The 8,649-nt window shown below is 53.1% G+C and overlaps 1 protein-coding gene across 1 annotated transcript in view; it reads left to right on the forward strand.

Moving 5' to 3' along the window:
- Window positions 1-8,210: 8,210 nt before the first annotated feature.
- LOC117975921 (putative uncharacterized protein FLJ44672) overlaps window positions 8,211-8,649 on the forward strand; it is a 1,543-nt gene continuing 1,104 nt past the window's right edge. Inside the window, exon 1 of the mRNA XM_055092240.2 lies at window positions 8,211-8,649. This exon is cut by the window's right edge and continues 1,104 nt beyond it. The gene's annotated coding sequence lies outside the window, so the exon portion shown is untranslated.

An 8,649-nucleotide genomic window follows, 5' to 3' on the forward strand; every position in this document is an offset into this window, starting at 1 on the left:
TGCCTATTGATACCATAGTTTAATTTCTTAGAACTGTTTCTTATTTCACTTACCAACTCTGTCTTCAGTTACTCCCAGATTTTTACTGTGTGTGTCCAGATGACCTTTTGTTTAGATTGAATTGTCTCCCCAGAAGTAAGATTACTGTGAGTCATGGTGAATGGACATTCTCATTACCCTTGATGTAAGTTGACAGGGTTTTGAGTGCCTCCCAGCTATAATCTTAGCACTTTGGGAGGCCAAGAGAGGAGGATTGCTTGAGGCCAAGAGTTGGAGGAGGCAGTATGGCAGTATGGTGAGACCCTGTCTCCACTATTTTAAAAAATTGACAGGCTTTACCCGGGAAGGCTTATACACAATTTAAACACCCCTCATAGTATAAGAAAGTGCCCATTTCACTGCACCTTTGCCAGCACAGGGTATTATAATTTAGTAAGTCATTTTTTGTTTGATTATTTTAAATAGATAAAAGACCTCATGTTACTTTACTTGTCACATTTCAACATCTTTCCTTAGCTTATTAGCTCTATCTCTTTTCTGTCTGTAAATGGTTGTTGTTGTTGTTGTTTTGTTCTTTGAGACAGGGTCTTGCTCTGTCACCAGGCTGGACTGTAGCGGCATAATCATGCCTCGCTGCAGCCTTGACCTCCCAGGCTCAAACTTCAGCATTCCGAGTAGCTGGGACTACAAGTGTGCACCACCACTCCCAGCTAACTTTTTTCTTTTTTTTTTGGATAGAGACAGGGTCTCACTGTGTTGTCCAGACCGGTCTCTAGCTCCTGGCCTTAAGCAATCTTCCTGCATTAGCTTCTCAAATGGCTGGAATTTCAGGCATGAGCCACCATGCCTGGCCTGGGCTAGTCCCATATTCTCTAGAGTTCTCTTTACTTTGTGCTAGCCAATCTCTCATTGTGCTGTTCACCTGTTATAATGAATAATTCTCCATATTAAATTTTACCACTTTAAACTTTTGAGTGGTTTATGCTTCCTGATTGGACTCTGACTAATATGTTAGGAAGGGTCCCAGGAGGTAAACCCACACAGATGGGATTTGGGCATAGGTTTGGTTTCCCAGGGGGCAGTGCTGAGCTCTTTGCCAGTGGGAAATGGGATGCTGGTGATTTCCAGTAGGTGACCTCACAGTGACTCAAGCTACCACTTACTGTTGATTGTGACAAAATGCCAGCTGAGGCACATGCCTTGGGAGCTAAGTGGTTTCTGCCCTTGACCACTGTGAAGACTGTTTTGGGAAGGGTCGCTTTGGATGCACTTGAGCAGGGGTCCCCAACCCCTGAGCCATGGAGTCGTAAGGAGCCACACAGCAGGAGGTGAGTGGTGTCGAGTGAGGGAGGGAGGGAAGCTTCGTCTGTATTTACAGCCACTCCCCTTTGCTCACATTCCCGCCTGAGCTCCGCCTTCTCAGATGAGCAGCAGCATTAGATTCTCATAGGAGAACGCACCCTGCTGTGAACCGTGCATGTGAGGGATCTAGGTTGCGCTGTCCTTATGAGAATCTAATACCTATTGATCTGTCACTTTCTCCCATCACGCTCAGGTGGGACCATCCAGTTTCAGGAAAACAAGCTTAACACGCCCACTGATTTGACATTATGGTGAGTTCTCTAATTATTTTATTATATATTACAGTGTAATAATGGAAATAAAGTGCCTAATAAATGTAAATGTGCTTACATCTTTTGGCCCAGCTCCTACCTCCCGGCAGCCTCTCCAGGCCCAGAACTTTCTCCAGTCAGTCTCTACAGACCAAGCTCATGACTCACCATGGCCTATTTAGGCCCATACCCTACATCACGGCAGTCTCCGCAGATGAGGCTACTGCCTCACAACAGCCTCCACAGGCACAGCTCCATCGTTACAATGGCCTCTTTAGACCCAGCTCCTGCATCCCAGCCTTCTCTCCAGGCCCTGAACTTTCTCCGTAAGTTGAGGTAGCTGGGACTGTAGGTATACATGATGATACTTGGGTAATTTTTAAATTGTTTTGTAGACATGGGGTCTCACTTTGTTGGCCAGGCTGGTTTCAAACTAATGGCCTCAAGTGACCCTTCCACCCCTGCCTCCCATCCTCGAGGTATTTGCCACCACAAGGAGCACTTGTTCAATTTTCTAAAAAAGAAATTTCTAAAGTAAGGCTGTGGGATGATGGCAGGAAGATAAAAGAAAAACAGAAGCATAAGTTAAAATGACTTATTCACACATATTCTTTTGACAGCAAGAAGAACTTTTAGTATATACATTCCTTACAAACAAACAAAAGGCAGGTAAACAATGTTGTATAGGAACTTCAACACACACTGTACAGTATTCCCACTTTGCTGACATAAGTTATGGAAATTTCGTAGTTTACTTGAGTGTCGCTACCAGTATTTTGCTTCTCTGATGATTTTTATCAACTTCCTCATCTGTTAACTTCTCTCCAAGGTATGTCATGTCACGACATACTGCCGCTGCACGAACATGGCCAGTGTCTTCCTATTCAACATGTAGAATGCTTTCCTAATTTCTCTTTTTACTCTCTGTCTTTGTGTTCTGCATTTTCCTTACTTTTATTGTCAGAAACTCCAGAAAGTCAATCGTACTAATTTATCACGATTTGCTTTATTAATTTATACTTTGCTTATATGGAATTTTGCCCAGCAGACCTCATTACAGTTTCTAACCTGTTTTATTTATTTATTTTTTTTCTGAGACAGGGTCTCCCTCTGTTGTCCAAGGCTGGAGTGTAGTAGCGCTATCGCAGCTGACCGCAGCCTCAACCTTCCAGGCTGAAGCGATCCTCCCACCTCAACCTCCCACGTGGCTGAGACTACAGGTGCTTGCCACTATGCCCAACTAATATTTGGAATTTTCGTATACGTGGATTCCAGAGGGGTGACAGCGAACCGTGAGTAAGCATGGATTTTGGTATATGCAGAGATGGGGGGCTGGAACTGATTCTGTATACTGAGGGACGACGACTGTATATGTTTTTACAATTACGCTGTAGGATACATACTGTTGCATAGCCTTGAAAATAATAATTTTTAATTGAGTGGAATAATAATAATATTGCTAAAAGTAGCAGCTGGCCAGGTGTGGTGGCTCACACTGGTAATCGCAACACTTTGGGAGGCTGAGGCAGGAGGATGGCTTGAGGCCAAGAGTTTGCGATAGGCCTTGGAAACGCAGGGGGAGTCACCATCCCTACAGAAAAACACATGAATTAGCCTAGTGTGGTGGCATGTTCCTGTAGTCCCAGCTACTTGGGAGGCTGAGGTGGGAGGATCACTTGAGCCCAGGGAGGCTGAGACTGCAGTGAGTCATGATCAGGCCTCTGCACTCCAGCCTGGGTGACAGAGTGAGACCCTGTCTCAAAACAACAAAAAAGTAGCCGCTAACATCAACTGACCTTTTACCAGGTGCCTACTGATACCATAGTTTAATTTCTTAGAACTGTTTCTTATTTCACTTAGCAACTCTGTCTTCAGTTACTCCCAGATTTTTACTGTGTGTGTACAGATGATCTTTTGTTTGGATTGAATTGTCTCCCCAGAAGTAAGATTACTGTGAGTCATGGTGAATGGACATTCTCATTACCCTTGATGTAAATCGACAGGGTTCTGGGTGCCTCCCAGCTATAATCTTAGCACTTTGGGAGGCCAAGAGAGGAGGATTGCTTGAGGCCAAGAGTTGGAGGAGGCAGTATGGCAGTATGGTGAGACCCTGTCTCCATTATTTTAAAAAATTGACAGGCTTTACCCGGGAAGGCTTATACACAATTTAAACACCCCTCATAGTATAAGAAAGTGCCCATTTCACTGCACCTTTGCCAGCACAGGGTATTATAATTTAGTAAGTCATTTTTTGTTTGATTATTTTAAATAGACAAAAGACCTCATGTTACTCTACTTGTCACATTTCAACATCTTTCCTCAGCTTATTGGCTCTATTTCTTTTCTGTCTGTAAATGGTTGTTGTTGTTTTGTTCTTTGAGACAGGGTCTTGCTCTGTCACCAGGCTGGACTGTAGCGGCATAATCATGCCTCACTGCAGCCTTGACCTCCCAGGCTCAAACTTCCGCATTCCGAGTAGCTGGGACTACAAGTGTGCACCACCACTCCCAGGTAACTTTTTTCTTCTTTTGGATAGAGACAGGGTCTCACTGTGTTGTCCAGACCGGTCTCTAGCTCCTGGCCTTAAGCAATCCTCCTGCATTAGCTTCTCAAATGGCTGGAATTTCAGGCATGAGCCACCATGCCTGGCCTGGGCTAGTCCCATATTCTCTAGAGTTCTCTTTACTTTGTGCTAGCCAATCTCTCATTGTGCTGTTCACCTGTTATAATGAATAATTCTCCATATTAAATTTTACCACTTTAAACTTTTGAGTGGTTTATGCTTCCTGATTGGACTCTGACTAATATGTTAGGAAGGGTCCCAGGAGGTAAACCCACACAGATGGGATTTGGGCATAGGTTTGGTTTCCCAGGGGGCAGTGCTGAGCTCTTTGCCAGTGGGAAATGGGATGCTGGTGATTTCCAGTAGGTGACCTCACAGTGACTCAAGCTACCTCTTACTGTTGATTGTGATGAAATGCCAGCTGAGGCACATGCCTTGGGAGCTAAGTGGTTGCTGCCCTTGACCACTGTGAAGACTGTTTTGGGAAGGGTCGCTTTGGATGCACTTGAGCAGGGGTCCCCAACCCCTGAGCCATGGAGCCGTAGGGAGCCACACAGCAGGAGGTGAGTGGTGTCGAGTGAGGGAGTGAGGGAAGCTTCGTCTGTATTTACAGCCACTCCCCTTTGCTCACATTCCCACCTGAGCTCCGCCTTCTCAGATGAGCAGCAGCATTAGATTCTCATAGGAGAACGCACCCTGTTGTGAACCGTGCATGTGAGGGATCTAGGTGGCGCTGTCCTTATGAGAATCTAATACCTATTGATCTGTCACTTTCTCCCATCACGCTCAGGTGGGACCATCCAGTTTCAGGAAAACAAGCTTAACACGCCCACTGATTCGACATTATGGTGAGTTCTATAATTATTTTATTATATATTGGATATATAATAAATACATATATTTATTATATATATTAATATGTTAAATATATTAATATATTAAATATATTATTATATATTGTAATAATGGAAATAAAGTCCCTAATAAATGTAAATGTGCTTAAATCTTTTGGCCCAGCTCCTACCTCCCGGCAGCCTCTCCAGGCCCAGAACTTTCTCCAGTCAGCCTCTACAGACCAAGCTCATGACTCACAATGGCCTATTTAGGCCCATACCCTACGTCACGGCAGTCTCCGCAGATGAGGCTACTGCCTCACAACAGCCTCCACAGGCACAGCTCCATCGGATATTGGATATATCCAATATCCACAGCCCACAGCTTCCTCAAGCCAAGCTCCCCAGGCCCAGGTCAGGCCTCACGGTGGCCTCTCCAGGATGAGCTCCTGCCCTCCGATGGCACCTGCAGGCCCCAAATGGTCTCCGGTCGGTGGGCTCCTCCACGCCAAGCTTGGGCCTCCCGGCGATCTCTGCAGGCCCAAGTTGTCCTGAAGTTGGCATCTCCCGGCCGTGCCTCCCAGCAAGTAAGCAAGCTCTTTTGGCTCAACTCCTGCCCAGCTCCCAACCGCCTTTGTGGGCCCCGAACTTTCTCCAGCCAAGTTCTTCGGGCCTAATTCCTGCCGCCCGGTGGCCTGTACGGGCCCAGCAATGGTTGGAGAACAGCCTATGCAGGTCCCCGCTCTTGCCTCCCAGGGGCCTCTCCAGGCCCAGCTCTTGACCCCACGGCGGCCTCTCAGGGCCAAGTCCCTGCCTGCCTCCCAGCAGCCCACATGCGGCCCAGCTCCTCCCTCACGGTGGCCTGTTGATGCCCATGCCTCTGGCACCCTGCCCAGAGGCATGAGCCCCTGCCTCACACCGGCCCCTCCCACGCTGAGAGAGGTCAGCGTGAGCCCTTGCCTCACACCGGCCCCTCCCACGCTGAGAGAGGTCAGAGTGAGCCCCATGCCTCACACCGGCCCCTCCCACGCTGAGAGAGGTCAGCGTGAGCCCCTTGCCTCACACCGGCCCCTCCCACGCTGAGAGAGGTCAGAGTGAGCCCTTGCCTCACACCGGCCCCTCCCATGCTGAGAGAGGTCAGAGTGAGCCCTTGCCTCACACCGGCCCCTCCCACGCTGAGAGAGGTCAGCGTGAGCCCCTTACCTCACACTGGCCCCTCCCACGCTGAGAGAGGTCGTGAGCCCTTGCCTAACACCGGCCCCTCCCATGCTGAGAGAGGTCAGAGTGAGCCCCTTGCCTCACACCGGCCCCTCCCACGCTGAGAGACGTCAGCCTGAGCCCTTGCCTCACACCGGCCCCTCCCACGCTGAGAGAGGTCAGCGTGAGCCCCTTGCCTCACACCGGCCCCTCCCACGCTGAGAGAGGTCAGAGTGAGCCCCATGCCTCACACCGGCCCCTCCCATGCTGAGAGAGGTCAGCGTGAGCCCCTTGCCTCAAACCGGCCCCTCCCACGCTGAGAGAGGTCGTGAGCCCTTGCCTAACACCGGCCCCTCCCATGCTGAGAGAGGTCAGAGTGAGCCCCTTGCCTCACACCGGCCCCTCCCACGCTGAGAGAGGTCAGCGTGAGCCCCTTGCCTCACACCGGTCCCTCCCACGCTGAGAGAGGTCAGCGTGAGCCCTTGCCTCACACCGGCCCCTCCCACGCTGAGAGAGGTCAGCGTGAGCCCTTGCCTCACACCGGCCCCTCCCACGCTGAGAGACGTCAGCCTGAGCCCTTGCCTCACACCGGCCCCTCCCACGCTGAGAGAGGTCAACGTGAGCCCCTTGCCTCACACCGGCCCCTCCCACGCTGAGAGAGGTCAGCGTGAGCCCCATGCCTCACACCGGCCCCTCCCACGCTGAGAGAGGTCAGCGTGAGCCCCTTGCCTCACACCGGCCCCTCCCACGCTGAGAGAGGTCAGAGTGAGCCCTTGCCTCACACCGGCCCCTCCCATGCTGAGAGAGGTCAGAGTGAGCCCTTGCCTCACACCGGCCCCTCCCACGCTGAGAGAGGTCAGCGTGAGCGCTTGCCTCACACCGGCCCCTCCCACGCTGAGAGAGGTCAGCGTGAGCCCCTTACCTCACACCGGCCCCTCCCACGCTGAGAGAGGTCGTGAGCCCTTGCCTAACACCGGCCCCTCCCATGCTGAGAGAGGTCAGAGTGAGCTGCTTGCCTCACACCGGCCCCTCCCACGCTGAGAGACGTAGGCCTGAGCCCTTGCCTCACACCGGCCCCTCCCACGCTGAGAGAGGTCAGCGTGAGCCCCTTGCCTCACACCGGCCCCTCCCACGCTGAGAGAGGTCACAGTGAGCCCCATACCTCACACCGGCCCCTCCCACGCTGAGAGAGGTCAGAGTGAGCCCCATGCCTCATACCGCCCCCTCCCACGGTGAGAGAGGTCAGCGTGAGCCCTTGCCTGACACCGGCCCCTCCCACGCTGAGAGAGGTCAGAGTGAGCCCCATGCCTCACACCGGCCCCTCCCACGCTGAGAGAGGTCAGCGTGAGCCCTTGCCTCACACCGGCCCCTCCCACGCTGAGAGAGGTCAGCGTGAGCCCTTGCCTCACACCGGCCCCTCCCACGCTGAGAGAGGTCAGAGTGAGCCCCATGCCTCACACCGGCCCCTCCCACGCTGAGAGAGGTCAGAGTGAGCCCCATGCCTCACACCGCCCCCTCCCACGGTGAGAGAGGTCAGCGTGAGCCGTTGCCTCACACCGGCCCCTCCCACGCTGAGAGAGGTCAGAGTGAGCCCCATGCCTCACACCGGCCCCTCCCACGCTGAGAGAGGTCAGCGTGAGCCCTTGCCTCACACCGGCCCCTCCCACGCTGAGAGAGGTCAGCGTGAGCCCCTTGCCTCGCACCGTCCCCTCCCTCGCTGACAGAGGTCAGCCTGAGCCCCTTGCCTCACACCGGCCCCTCCCACACTGAGAGAGGTCAGCGTGAGCCCTTGCCTCACACCGGCCCCTCCCACGCTGAGAGAGGTCAGCGTGAGCCCCTTGCCTCACACCGGCCCCTCCCACGCTGAGAGAGGTCAGCGTGAGCCCTTGCCTCACACCGGCCCCTCCCACGCTGAGAGAGGTCAGCGTGAGCCCCTTGCCTCACACCGGCCCCTCCCACGCTGAGAGAGGTCAGCGTGAGCCCTTGCCTCACGCTGGCCCCTCCCATGGTGAGAGAGGTCAGCGCGAGCCCCTTGCCTCACACCGGCCCCTCCCACGCTGAGAGAGGTCAGAGTGAGCCCTTGCCTCACACCGGCCCCTCCCACGCTGAGAGAGGTCAGCGTGAGCCCTTGCCTCACGCTGGCCCCTCCCATGGTGAGAGAGGTCAGCGCGAGCCCCTTGCCTCACACCGGCCCCTCCCACGCTGAGAGAGGTCAGAGTGAGCCCTTGCCTCACACCGGCCCCTCCCACGCTGAGAGAGGTCAGCGTGAGCCCCTGCCTCAACAGGCCACCGTGAGGGAGGAGCAGGGTCGCACGTGGGCTGCTGGGAGGTAGGCAGGTCCTTGGGCCTGGGAGGTCGTGGTGGGGCGAGAGCTGGGCCTGGAGACACCCCTCTGAGGCAACAGCGGGGCCTACAGACTCTGTTCTCCAGCCGGAGCTGGGAC

Source organism: Pan paniscus, chromosome 11, assembly GCF_029289425.2.
Source record: "Pan paniscus chromosome 11, NHGRI_mPanPan1-v2.0_pri, whole genome shotgun sequence".
NCBI lineage: Eukaryota > Metazoa > Chordata > Mammalia > Primates > Hominidae > Pan > Pan paniscus.